Below are 14,653 nucleotides of genomic sequence, written 5' to 3'. Positions count from 1 at the left end.
GTCATGACTCTAACTTGTTATTTGTACTCAGTAACATCGTCGACTCTGTACTTTGGAAACTGTATCTTGGAAACTATTAGCAATTATACCTATTGTTTTTTTTCCATTAGGGAGTCAATCTGTGGAGGGAAAAGGGGAAGATATTTTTTCTTACTTGATTACTCTCCCTTTCTCCTTCACCACCCCTGTATCCTCCTGGATCACTCTCCCTTCCTCCTTCACCACCGTCTTATCCCCCGAGCTTGTCACAATAGCTCTCCAAGATATTGAATATTCTTGGGATACTCAGACCACCATAGTCTTGTTGTTCTGCCTCCTGAATGCACTTCAGATTCTGCTTAAAGTTAAACAACTACTTAGGAAGCTCATCCGGAGATCTGCCCGGAGGCAGTATAGTTGTGGGTGGCAGGGAGTATGGGAGGATATGGGCAGGCATCTAGAGCAGTTGGCACCCCCTGTGTTTTGTAAATTCACCCCTGAACAACTGCAAAATCCTCAAAAACTGGCAGAATTCTTGAAAAAAAGGTGTCATGAATCTGGTAGTTCCAAAGTAACACAAATCATTGTAACGTGCTGGGGCCTGGCTCATGCCTATCGAGCTGCCATTGATACTGCTGTCAACTTAGTGACAGACCCTGCGGCCACTCCAAGCCCTGTGACAGATCCAACAGCCACTGTGACCCCTACGGTGGACTATGCAGCCGCTCCAGTTCCAGCTCCTGTAGCTGCTCCAGTCCCAGCTTCTGCAGCCGCTCCAGCTCCGGTTCCTGCAGCCGCTCCAGTCCCAGCTCCTGCAGCCGCTCCAGCTCCGGTTCCTGCAGCCGCTCCAGTTCCAGATCCTGCAGCCGCTCCAGTTCCAGCTCCGGCCGCTACTCCAGTCCCAGTTCCTGCAACTGCTCCAGTCCCAGCTCCTGCAGCTACTCCAGTCTCAGTTCCTGCAGTCGCTCCAGTCCCAGCTCCTGCAGCCGCTCCAGCTCCAGCTCCTGCCGCTACTCCAGTCCCAGCTCCTGAAACTGCTCCAACTCCAGTTCCTGCAGCCGCTCCAGCTCCTGCAGCCACTCCAGCTCCTGTGGCTGTGCCAGAGAAACGAGCTGTGGCAGTGCAAGCTGCCCCTGCAGAGGGTATTCCAACCCCTGTGGCAGACCCTGTAAGAAGGTCAGAGAAACGAGCTGTAGCAGTGCAAGTTGACCCTGCAGAGGGTATTCCAACCCCTGTAACAGGGTCAGAGAAAGGAGCTGTAGCAGTGCAAGTTGACTCTGCAGGGGGTATTCCAACCCCTGTGGCAGACCCTGTAACAAGGTCAGAGAAACGAGCAGTGGCAGTGCAAGCTGCCCCTGTAGAGAAGGTGAAAAAATGGTATAGAGATTCAGGTCGTTTAGAACGCAGAGAGTCTTCTGCCAAATCTAGGTATAGAGACGACGGAGACGACGACGACGCTGGGCCATCAAGGATTCAGGAGGAGGAAGATGAGGATGCCGAAAAATCAACAGTAACTACCCGAAGCCTAAACGAGCGTGAGTTACGAGATGTGCGAAAAGATTTTGGTCGCTGTATAGGTGAGCAGCTTGCCACCTGGCTGCTCCGATGTTGGGACACTGGAGCCAATTGTGTGGAATTAGCAGGGAAGCCAAGCGGCTGGGATCCCTTGCTCGAGACGCCGGCATTGACAAAGCAATTGCAGATGAAGCACAATCCACCAGCCTCTGGAGGTGTCTCCTCTCAGCTGTGAGGGAAAGGTATCCCTTCAAGGAAGAACTTTTATGTCTACCAGGCAAGTGGACCACTATGGAGAAGGGAATCCAGTACCTGAGGGAATTAGCCGTATGGGAAGTGATTTATGAGGACCCAGACCTCAGACAAACATCCAGAGATTCAGATGAAGTCAGGTGTACACGACCCATGTGGCGGAAGTTTGTACGGAGTGCACCATCATCATATGCCAGCTCATTGGCAATAATGGCCTGGAAAGAGGATGAGGAACCCACAGTGGATGAAGTGGCTAAACAACTCCGGCAGTACGAAGAAAGTCTCTCCTCTTCCTTACAGGCCTGCGTCTCAGCTGTGGAGAAACTTTCTGAAGAGGTCCACCAACTTAAAGAGAATCTATCTTCCTCCCCACCTGAACCAACCAGTGTCCAACGACCGAAAGAGAACACTTGGGAGAAACTTTCTGAAAAGTTTCACCAACTTGAAGAGAGATTATTCTCTTCCGTACCTGTACAAAGCAGTGTCTCAGCTGTCAGGGGTAGGCGTTCACCCACACAAGGAAGACGATATGGTGGGTACTCACCCTGTGCCACCCTGTGGTTTTACTTACTAGACCATGGACATGAGAAAATGGGATGGAAAATCTACCACAACCCTAGAGGCATGGGTACGTGAGTTACAAAAGAAAACAATTGGGAAAAAGGGATTCTCTGAAAAGTTTGCTGCTCCAACTTCCAGCAGGCAGTCCTTCAAACACAGAAACGAAGAAGATTCTGACCAGGATTAGGGGGGCCCTGCCTCCAGCCAGGGGGAGGAAAGGGACAATCGAGTTTATTGGACTGTGTGGATTCGATGGCCTGGCACGTCAGACGCACAGAAGTATAAGGCTTTAGTAGACACCGGTACACAATGTACTATATAATGCCATCGAGCTATAAAGGGCCAGAGCCCATCTATATTTGTGGAGTGACAGGGGGATCTCAGCAGTTGACTGTATTGGAGGCTGAAGTGAGTCTGACTGGGAATGAGTGGCAAAAGCACCGCATTGTGACTGGCCCGGATGCTCCATGTATCCTTGGCATAGACTATCTTAGAAGAGGATATTGCAAGGACCCAAAAGGGTTCCGGTGGGCTTTTGGCATAGCTGCCTCAGAGATAGAGGGCATTAAACAATTGTCTACCTCACCCGGTCTCTCAGAGGACCCCTCTGTTGTGGGGTTGCTGAGGGTCGAAGAACAGCAAGTGACAATCACTACCACAACTGTGCACCGACGGCAATATCGCACTAACCGAGACTCCCTGATTCCCATCCATAAGCTAATTCGTCAATTGGAGAACCAAGGTGTGATCAGCAAGATTCATTCACTTTTCAATAGTCCCATATGGCCAGTGCAAAAGTCTAATGGCGAGTGGAGACTAACAGTGGACTATCGTGGCCTGAACGAAGTGACGCCACCACTGAGTGCTGCAGTGCCGGACATGCTGGAACTTCAGTACGAACTTGAGTCGAAGGCAGCCAAGTGGTACGCCACAATTGATATCGCTAATGCATTTTTCTCCATCCCTCTAGCAGCAGAGTGCAGGCCACAATTTGCCTTCACTTGGAGGGGAGTCCAATATACTTGGAATCGGCTGCCCCAGGGGTGGAAACACAGCCCTACCATTTGCCATGGGCTGATCCAGTCTGCGCTAGAGCAGGGGGAAGCTCCTGAACACCTGCAGTACATCGATGACGTTATTGTGTGGGGTGACACAGCAGAGGAAGTTTTCGAGAAAGGAAAGAAAATACTACAAATCCTTCTGAAAGCCGGTTTTGCCATAAAACAAAATAAAGTCAAAGGACCTGCACGAGAGATCCAGTTATTGGGAATAAAATGGCAAGATGGACATCGTCAAATCCCAATGGATGTGATCAACAAAATAACAGCTATGTGTCCACCAACTAGCAAAAAAGAAACACAGACTTTCCTAGGTGTTGTGGGGTTTTGGAGAATGCACATCCCAAATTACAGTCTGATTGTAAACCCGCTCTACCAAGTAACCCGTAAGAAGAATGAGTTTGAATGGGGCCCTGAACAACGACAAGCCTTTGAACAAATCAAGCAGGAAATAGTCCATGCAGTAGCCCTTGGGCCAGTTCGAACAGGACCAGATGTAAAGAATGTGCTCTACACTGCAGCGGGGGAGAACGGCCCCACCTGGAGCCTCTGGCAGAAAGAACCTGGGGAAACTCGAGGTCGGCCCCTGGGGTTTTGGAGTCGGGGATACAGAGGATCTGAGGCCCGCTATACTCCAACTGAAAAGGAGATATTGGCAGCATATGAAGGAGTTTGATCTGCTTCGGAGGTGGTCGGTACTGAAACGCAGCTCCTCCTAGCACCCCGATTGCCAGTACTAGGCTGGATGTTCAAGGGAAGGGTCTCTTCTACGCATCATGCAACTGATGCTACATGGAGCAAGTGGGTTGTACTGATTACTCAGCGGGCTCGAATAGGAAAGCCCAGTCGCCCAGGAATATTGGAAGTGATTATGGACTGGCCAGAAGGCGAATACTTTGGGATATCATCAGAGGAGGAGGTGGGTCGTGCTGAAGAAGCCCCACTGTACAACCAGTTACCAGAGAATGAAAAGAAATATGCCCTGTTCACTGATGGGTCCTGTCGTATTGTGGGGAAGCATCAGAGATGGAAGGCTGCTGTATGGAGTCCTACACGGCGAGTTGCAGAAGCTGCTGAGGGAGAAGGTGAATCGAGTCAGTTTGCAGAAGTGAAGGCCATTCAGCTGGCTTTAGACATTGCTGAACGAGAAAAATGGCCAGTTCTCTATCTCTACTCCGATTCATGGATGGTAGCAAATGCCCTGTGGGGATGGTTACAGCAATGGAAGCAAAACAACTGGCAGCGCAGGGGCAAACTCATCTGGGCTGCTGCATTGCGGCAAGATATTGCTGCTCGGGTAGAGAACCTGGCTGTGAAAGTACGCCACGTAGATGCTCATGTGCCCAAGATTCGGGCTACTGAAGTACATCAAAACAACCAGCAAGTGGATCAGGCTGCTAAGATTGAAGTAGCTCAGGTGGACCTGGATTGGCAGCATAAAGGTGAATTATTTATAGCCCGATGGGCCCATGACACCTCAGGCCATCAAGGTAGAGATGCAACATACAGATGGGCTCGTGATCGAGGGGTGGACTTGACCATGGACGCTATAGCACAGGTGATTCATGACTGTGAAACATGTGCTGCAATCAAGCAAGCCAAACGGTCAAAACCTCTTTGGTATGGAGGACGGTGGCTGAAATATAAATATGGAGAGGCCTGACAGATTGATTACATCACACTCCCTCAAACTCGCAATGGCAAGCGCCACGTACTTACAATGGTGGAAGCAACCACCGGATGGCTGGAAACATATCCGGTGCCTCATGCCACCGCCCGGAACACTATCCTGGGCCTTGAAAAGCAAGTCTTATGGCGACATGGCACCCCAGAAAGAATAGAGTCAGACAATGGGACTCATTTCCGAAACAACCTTATAGACACTTTGTTGCAGGAAGCACGGCCGAAAGCACGACAGACACCAGTAGAGTCAGATCATGCTCCATTTTATTGCCCGAATAGCCTAACTTTTATAGAGAACTTAACAGGGGTGGACAGTGTTTCACACAAGATTATTGGTCAAAAGCACTCAGACAAACAACTGCAAGAAAACAACCCCACCTGCAAGAAAACAACCCCCTTGTGATTAGCAGTCACATAGACCTTGTCCTTGAAGCCAGCTACTGGTAACAATATTTTTCTGAATCCCTCAATTGGGCGATGTGGGAACACTGTCATGGGAACTTCTCATAGTTGCCCTGGTAGCTTGGTTTGCTCAGCTACAGCAAGCCATGGGATTTTTGCTGTTTCAAGAAATCCCTCAACAATTCCCCCTTCTTCTTTTGAGCAAACCAAGCCCGACACAGCAGTTTTACAAGTGACTCTATAGCTGTACTTACAACACACAACGATGATTACCACCACCATAAACCAAATCCTTAATCCCCTTGTGACTAAACCCAGCAACCATCTACACCTTGTTTCAAACAAGTCAGTGAACCATTGATTGAAAGCATTGATACCATACTGAATCTTTCTCATATGCTCTTTCAGGAAAGTAATGGATTTGTGAATTGGCTCATTATGATCAGAAAGGTTTAAACAGTACATTCCCTTAAAGTCCTCACACCCATTCCTTTGAGCCAAAAGCAAGATGTCAATAGCAGCTTGATCCTGTAAAAGCAGATGTCGCAGACTATTTTGATCTGGTAACATCTCCTCAAGTATCTCTGTCGTGGCATAGGCTTGCCTCTTGGCCCAGCATACCAATTTTTCTAAGTTGTTACGTGTGGCCGCAGATGCCACTCCAGGCACTGAAATTGCTAATGCCGCTCTAGCTGCAACCCCACACAATTCAACATTATCATTGCAATCCGATGCAAGCAATGCCCATTTATGTCTGGTGATCTCACGCAACTGTAACAAGCTAGGAGCAAATACAATGAGTTTATCTAAGTAACATGGACATCTGATAGCATTTGCAGGGATACCTTGCCAGGCCCCATCCCCACAAATCAGAAGCACATCAGGAGGTAAGGCCAACGCTGCACAATTGTTCCAAACACTGTAGTTGTTACCCCTTGTCTCCATGCTACAAACCCCTAAACCCTGCTTAGCAGCGTCATTGTAATCACAGGTGTTATTTGTGTTTTTGTACCAGTATGGCCCTTTCCCGGTTCCTGTAGCAGGATTCACCTGATAGCCATGGCTACGTTCACATTTGTAGCCACCTTTCAGGTTGATACAGATTTGACTACAGATACCAGGGTTTTGACATTCATCAATATCTCCACAGTTTCTCTTGTCTACAAACTCAAACCCAGCTGGACAGTCACATTCATGTATGTTGCATTCCTTCAGGGGCTCAGCACCCCAGTCCTTGCAGTCTCTCTGCTGGTTACACACTTTGTTGATATCTATGCATTCTCCACTTCTGCACTTGAATTTGCCAGGTCCAGAGCACTGAATAACATTGTTACAGTTTGCTTCATCAGTGCCATCCAGACAGTCTCTCACACCACTGCACTGCCTACTCCCATGGACACAGTTCCCATCTTCACATCTGAACTGGTCTGGCCTGCAGGTCTGAGAAGGGCAGTTGATTTCATCACTTCCATCCTTGCAATCAGGATCTCTGTTACAGTCTTTTTCACCATCACATTTCCAGGACACCAGGATACACTGGGTTGACTGAGGACCACAGCTGATTTCATTTACCTGGCATGTTCTCATATAACACAGATCAGCAGTCTCATCAGACCCATTTTCACAGTCTGGATCCCCATCACACTGCCATCTGTTCGGCACACACTGACCACTGTTGCACACAAAGTCAGATTCAGCACACGTCTTCTTCACACAAGCACTCTCATCACTGCTGTCTGAGCAGTCTTCACATTTTGCTCTAGCACTGTCGGCAGCAGTGCACAGGCAGGTGAGGGCGAGCAGCAGGCAGAATGCCCCACAGCGCGGCAGTGCCTGCCGCCACCCTGCACCTATGTCACTTATACTACTCCTATTACCCGTGCCGTCAGTGTCAGTGGCATCCTCCTGGTACCATTTCTGTCTTTGTCGTCCCTTACTCTCCCCCTTTTCTTTTTGCCACTGACCATTCACCACAAATGGATGAGACACATGATTACTAGTTAGGAAAGAGAGTGTAACGTCTGCTATACGGCTGCAGGCAGTGCCAGCTGCAATCCTAGAAGCTGTTAGTGAACGAGCCTGCCGGTGGTCATTTGGCAGTGTAATCTGCGTCTCTGCATTCCTGCCCTGCAATAGAGCTAAATCGTCATTAATAGTCCATAGACTGAGGCAACCCCACGGAATGTTATCCAGAAACATAGTTATAACACCGATCTGGGGACGAATAGTCTTTTTTGCATTGCAAGATAAACCTCTTATAAAAAGAATGCCAAAGAGAAGCAGCACAGCCGCCGCTGCCTCCATGGTTACGTCAGACAGGCTGCAGGGTCCTGATGTCCGCCCCTCTGCTCTGTGCCGACTCGCCACACGGTGAGGGTCGGCTGCCGTTGTCCACTGATGCCTCTGGTCTCCCGTAGCAGCTCGATCTCGGATGTCCCGCATCACACCGTGATCACGTCAATTTCCCGCGGCCCTCCGCAATTCCACGTCCCGCCGCAACTCTGTTTCCCGCGGCCCTCCGCAATTCCACGTCCCGCCGCAACTCTATTTCCCGCGGCCCTCCGCAATTCCACGTCCCGCCGCAACTCTGTTTCCCGCGGCCCTCCGCAATTCCACGTCCCGCCGCAACTCTGTTTCCCGCGGCCCTCCGCAATTCCACGTCTCGCCGCAACTCCGTTTACCCGCGGCCCTCCGCAATTCCACGTCCCGCCGCAAAAACCCCGTTTCCCACCGTTTTCACGCGTCTCTCAGCGGGAGTACCGCGTCTCACCGTGAGGCCTGTGTACCGTGTTTCCGGGCCGGTGTCCGGTCTGCTCAAGCGCCGGTCGGATGGGCGCTCCGAAGTCCCGACGGCGCGGCGAGATCGCGGCGCCGCTGGTCCCGGCGCCGCCGGTCCCGGCGCCGCTGGTCTCCTGGTCTACCTGCGTTCGGATGTGCCGGTGCCGCTGGTGTCCCGCTGCGCTGCGATGTTTGCCCCGGCGCCGCTGTGATGTCCGTGCTCGGCTGCGATGTCTGCTCCGGTGCTGCGATGTCCTGCTCCTGTGCGATGTCTGTTCAGGTCCTGTTCAGGTCTCCCGCTGCGATGTCCTGTTCAGGCCCTGTTCAGGTCTCAGCCTGTTCGGGCGCCATATGTTGCAGGAAGCACGGCCGAAAGCACGACAGACACCAGTAGAGTCAGATCATGCTCCATTTTATTGCCCGAATAGCCTAACTTTTATAGAGAACTTAACAGGGGTGGACAGTGTTTCACACAAGATTATTGGTCAAAAGCACTCAGACAAACAACTGCAAGAAAACAACCCCACCTGCAAGAAAACAACCCCCTTGTGATTAGCAGTCACATAGACCTTGTCCTTGAAGCCAGCTACTGGTAACAATATTCTTCTGAATCCCTCAATTGGGCGATGTGGGAACACTGTCATGGGAACTTCTCATAGTTGCCCTGGTAGCTTGGTTTGCTCAGCTACAGCAAGCCATGGGATTTTTGCTGTTTCAAGAAATCCCTCAAAAACACTTGGGCCAAAGAGCATGGTATTGAGTGGGTGTATCACATCCCCTATCATGCACCAGCCTCCGGGAAAGTTGAACGATACAATGGCCTGTTAAAGACTACCTTGAAAGCAATGGGCGCTGGGACGTTCAAAAACTGGGATATGCATTTGGCAAAGGCCACCTGGTTAGTCAATACTAGGGGATCTGCCAACCGAGCTGGACCTGCCCAATCAAACCTGTTACGTACTGTAGATGGGGATAAAGTTCCTGTAGTGCATGTAAGAAATATGCTGGGTAAAATAGTCTGGGCTACTCCTGCCTCAGGAAAAGGCAAACCTATTCGTGGAATTGTTTTCGCTCAGGGACCAGGATACACTTGGTGGGTGATGCAAAAGAACGGAGAGGTCCGGTGTGTACCTCAAGGAGATTTAATACTGGGTGAGAATAGCCCATGAACTGAACTGTACCATGTTAATTACTATATAATACTGTATGTTATCACTACCATGACTACTATAGGTGACTGATTAGAATGTATGGAAAAGAGTGTAACCTGAGCATGACATAAATGGTATGGAATAAGGGGTGGATAGATGTCCTGGTTTCAGTTAGAACAAAATTAATTTTCTTCCTAGTAGCTGGTGGAATGCTGTGTTTTGGCTTAGGATGAGAAGAGTGCTGATAACACCCCGATGTTTTAATTGTTGCAGAGCAGTGCTTATACCAAGCCAAGGACATCTCAGCCTTTTGCTGTGTCCTGCCAACAGGCAGGCTGGGGGTGCAGTAAGAGCTGGGAGGCGACAGACCCCGGACAGGTGACCCAAACTAGCCAAAGGGGTATTCCATACCATCTGATGTCATGCTAAACAATATATAGGGGTGGCTAGCTGGGGGAGGGGGCCAGACTGCTCGGGGTTAGGCTGGGCATCGGTCAGCGAGTGGTGAGCAATTGCATTGTGCATCACTTGTTTGTACATATTATTATTACTTTCCTATTATCACCATTGTATTATTATTATTATTATTGTTATTTTTTTTTTGTTATTATTATTTTCCTGTGTTATTAAACTGTCTTTATCTCAACTTACAGGCTTCACTTTCCATTTCTCTCCCCTGTCCCAGAGAGGGAGGAGGGAGGGTGAGCGAACGGCTGCGTGGTGTTTAGCTGCCGGCCGGGTTAAACCACGACACCAGGACTTCTGATAAATGATGGATAGTGGCTTGGCCAGCTCCTCTGCCAGTTCTCTCAGTACCCTTGGGTGGATCCCATTCAGCCCCATCGACTTGTGCACATCCAAGTGCCGTAGCAGGTCACCAACCAGTTCTTCGCAGATAGTGAGGGCCACATCCTTTTCCCTATCCCCTTCCACCAGCTCAGGGTACTGGGTATCCAGAAAACAATCGGTATTGCCGCTAAAGACTGAGGTGAAGAAGTCATTAAGCACCTCCGCCTTTTCCTCATCTCTTGTAACTAAGTTTCCCCCCGCATCCAGTAAAGGATGGAGCTTCTCCTTAGTCTTCCTTTTTTGTTGATGTATTTATAAAAACGTTTTTTGTTATCTTTAACGGCGGTAGCCAGATTGAGCTCCAGATGAGCTTTGCCCTTCCTCATTTTGTCCCTGCACTGCCTCGCAACATCCTTATAGTCCTCCCTAGTGGCCTGCCCACTTTTCCAAAGATTATAAACCCTCTTTTTTCTCCTTATCTCAAGCCACAATTCTCTGTTGAGTCAGGCCAGTCTTCTTCCCTGCCAGCTCGTCTTTGGGCATGTGGGGACGGACCGTTCCTGCGCCATTAAGATTTCCCTCTTGAAGAGCACCCAGGCTTCCTGGACTCCTCTGCCCTTCAGAACCACCTCCCAAGGGACTCTACCAACCAGTGTCCTCAGCAGCACAAAGTCAGCCCTCTGGAAGTCCAATACAGCGGTTTTACTGGTCCCCTTCCTGGCCTCGCCAAGAATAGAGAACTCCACCATTTCATGGTCACTCTGCCCAAGACAGACGGGTGCCTACAGACTTCAAGGAAATAGGACAAAGTGTTGGATAGCATAGCAAAGCCTGTAGAGGAGAAGGCAGAGGGTGCTGGTAAAAATGGAAGGTCCCAACAGCCCTGATGTTTTTGTCCCTTTGGCTAGAGCTTATGAGGAGATGGGATATAGTCATTGCAATGCAGCCTCTTCCCTTCCTTGCAACTCTGTGCAGATGCAGGGAGGTGTCATACTACTGTTCTTCTTGTGGCATTACACTGCCCACTGGATCCCTGAGACCCCCAAGAAGAGCCTCGAGCCAGACATGGGGTGCAGGATCTCCCCTCCCAGTGGCTTGTTCAGTCCTTGACCCTTCTGCTTCACTAAAACAGTACAATACTTTTCTCAGCACACTGATTTGCCTGTCTTTAACCTGGCCTCCAGTTATCTGCCCTAACATGTCCCTGGGGAGGCTTTATTAGTAATCTCCCTCACTGGTCCATTAATACTGCATTAATACTCCAAGTCACTTCAACATTTCCTTCTGACTTTACTTGCTCAAGCAGTTACATCACTCTTCTCTCAGTACCTGAGCTTCATAGACTCAGCACCAAAATCCACCATGGAATTCATGAAAGCGAAGGAACTCCTATCATCTCTTCCATAGTTTTCTTTAAGCCTTCACACCTTGTACAGCTAACTGCAGAGCTTGCATGGCATAGCTGAGGAAGATTTCAAAAAGCACCTAATAAAAATATTTTCTCGTTTTAAAGGCTGAATTTTGCTGCAGTTCAGTTTTGAGTATCATTCTCCTATGGATATTGATCCAGGGTGAATTCTTTGGAGACCTCCATCTGGAGGAAAAGCAGACTCCGGAGGTCTGACACCTCCACTGCCAGCCGTGGTCTTTGTCCCTGTAACTGCAGCCCAGCCCAGCACATGAAACCCTTTCTAAGAAAAGTCAGGGGTTCCTAGGGAAAAATTTAAAATAAAATAAAATAAAATAAAATAAAATAAAATAAAATAAAATAAAATAAAATAAAATAAAATAAAATAAAATAAAATTGAAATGACCATTGGAACCTGAGAAATTCAGCTTGAATCTCAGTAGGCACCTGGACATCCATGGTCTCTCTTGGGTCTTCTGTGGAAAACTCTGGAAGAAAAGTAAAGAAAATATTTCTTCAAGTGGCTGTAGCTGTACCCAGGAGCTTGGCCTCTTTTGGGAAATTTTCCCCTTCCAGCCACAGAAAGCTAAATTGAGTAATGTGGAAAGACCTATCCAGTCAACAGAGTAGGGCAAAGTCATACTTCCTGTGCTACAGATGCAAAAGGCAAAAAGAATTGCATTGTGCCTTACACTACTCAAGGACGTGTAACCCAGATCTTGCAACTTTAACTTAGTACTGACAAGTTCATCACTAAACCATGCTACTAAGTTCTACATCTACACACTGGCTCCCCAGTCAATGAACCAGATCATGGATGGGAATCAGGGAGTCTCAGTTAATGCGACGCTGCCTCGGGTGTGCCACCATAGTAGTCATTGGTACCTACTGCACTTCAACCTTCAGCAAACCCACAACAGAAGGGTTCTGTGGAAGACCTAGCAAGGTAGACACAACTGTTTAATGTCCTCTGTCTCCAAGGCAGCTATGCCAAAGACCCACCTGTGCCCTTCTGGAACTTTGAAGTACCCTCTCCTGAAGTAGTCCTGCCAAGGATGCACAAAGCCTCCAGGCCAGTCCCAATGGGGTGCTTTTACCACTCCTTCCCAGTTAGACTCACTTCAGCCTCCAAGACAGTTAACCCTTGGGATCCCCCCATCACTCCAGAAATACAGGTGGGTCCTACCTCTTTATAGCTTGATGGCATTAGGGTGCACATTGCTCTGCGCACCGATGTCCAGTAGAGCCTGATACATTTGTGGGTGTGATGTGCCAGGTCATTGAATATACAAAGTCCAGTAAACACGATTGTCCCTTTCCTCCCCAGCTCCCCCTGGCTGGAAGCAGGACCCCTCTAGTCCTGCTCACGGTGTTCATTACTGTGTCCAGTAGACGGTCCACTGGAAACACATTGCACAATAGCACGGTCATCCCACAGGACAGGGGAGAGGGAACTGACAGCCACGGGATGCACTTTGGTGCAGGAGGTGGGGCCCAGCAGAAACAAAGAGTCAAGGCACTGGGGTTGGGGAGGCCAGGAGAAGCAGCCCAAGGGGTGGTGCTGGTTGTGAGGACACGTTTGTGCCAGCTGTCTGTAGGTGAGGGGAGGCCAGGAGGTGCATGCCAAGAGTGCTCCTACAAACAGAGACAAGACCAGGGCCTAGGCCAAGGGGAGAGGCAGGCCCAGGGCAGGGGGCTGCAAGAGCCATGCTGAGCTCCCTGCCCCAGCAGCAGCCACACTGGCCCTCTGTCGTGGTTTAACCCGGCCGGCAGCTAAACACCACGCAGCCGTTCGCTCACCCTCCCCCCTCCCTCTCTGGGACGGGGGAGAGAAATGGAAAGTGAAGCCCGTGAGTTGAGATAAAGACAGTTTAATAAGACAGGAAATAATAATAATAAGAAAAATAATAATAACAATAATAACAATGATGATACAATGATGATAATAGGAAAGTAATAATAATATGTACAAACAAGTGATGCACAATGCAATTGCTCACCACTCGCTGACCGATGCCCAGCCTAATCCCGAGCAGTCCGGCCCCCTCCCCCCAGCTAGCCACCCCTATATATTGTTTAGCATGACATCAGATGGTATGGAATACCCCTTTGGCTAGTTTGGGTCACCTGTCCTGGGTCTGTCGCCTCCCAGCTCTTACTGCACCCCCAGCCTGCCCATTGGCAGGACAGAGCAAAAGGCTGAAATGTCCTTGGCTTAGTATAAGCACTGCTCTGCAACAATTAAAGCATTGGGGTGTTATCAGCACTCTTCTCATCCTAAGCCAAAACACAGCATTCCACCAGCTACTAGGAAGAAAATTAATTTTGTTCTAACTGAAACCAGGACATCTATCCACCCCTTATTCCATACCATTTATGTCATGCTCAGGTTACACTCTTTTCCATACATTCTAATCAGTCACCTATAGTAGTCATGGTAGTGATAACATACAGTATTATATAGTAATTAACATGGTACAGTTCAGTTCATGGGCTATTCTCACCCAGTATTAAATCTCCTTGAGGTACACACCGGACCTCTCCGTTCTTTTGCATCACCCACCAAGTGTATCCTGGTCCCTGAGCGAAAACAATTCCACGAATAGGTTTGCCTTTTCCTGAGGCAGGAGTAGCCCAGACTATTTTACCCAGCATATTTCTTACATGCACTACAGGAACTTTATCCCCATCTACAGTACGTAACAGGTTTGATTGGGCAGGTCCAGCTCGGTTGGCAGATCCCCTAGTATTGACTAACCAGGTGGCCTTTGCCAAATGCATATCCCAGTTTTTGAACGTCCCAGCGCCCATTGCTTTCAAGGTAGTCTTTAACAGGCCATTGTATCGTTCAACTTTCCCGGAGGCTGGTGCATGATAGGGGATGTGATACACCCATTCAATACCATGTTCTTTGGCCCAAGTGTCTATAAGGTTGTTTCGGAAGTGAGTCCCATTGTCTGACTCTATTCTTTCTGGGGTGCCATGTCGCCATAAGACTTGCTTTTCAAGGCCCAGGATAGTGTTCCGGGCGGTGGCATGAGGCACCGGATATGTTTCCAGCCATCCGGTGGTTGCTT

This window comes from Anas platyrhynchos, chromosome 38, assembly GCF_047663525.1.
Source record: "Anas platyrhynchos isolate ZD024472 breed Pekin duck chromosome 38, IASCAAS_PekinDuck_T2T, whole genome shotgun sequence".
In the NCBI taxonomy this organism is placed as follows: Eukaryota; Metazoa; Chordata; class Aves; order Anseriformes; family Anatidae; genus Anas; species Anas platyrhynchos.
This window is presented reverse-complemented; position numbering follows the sequence as displayed.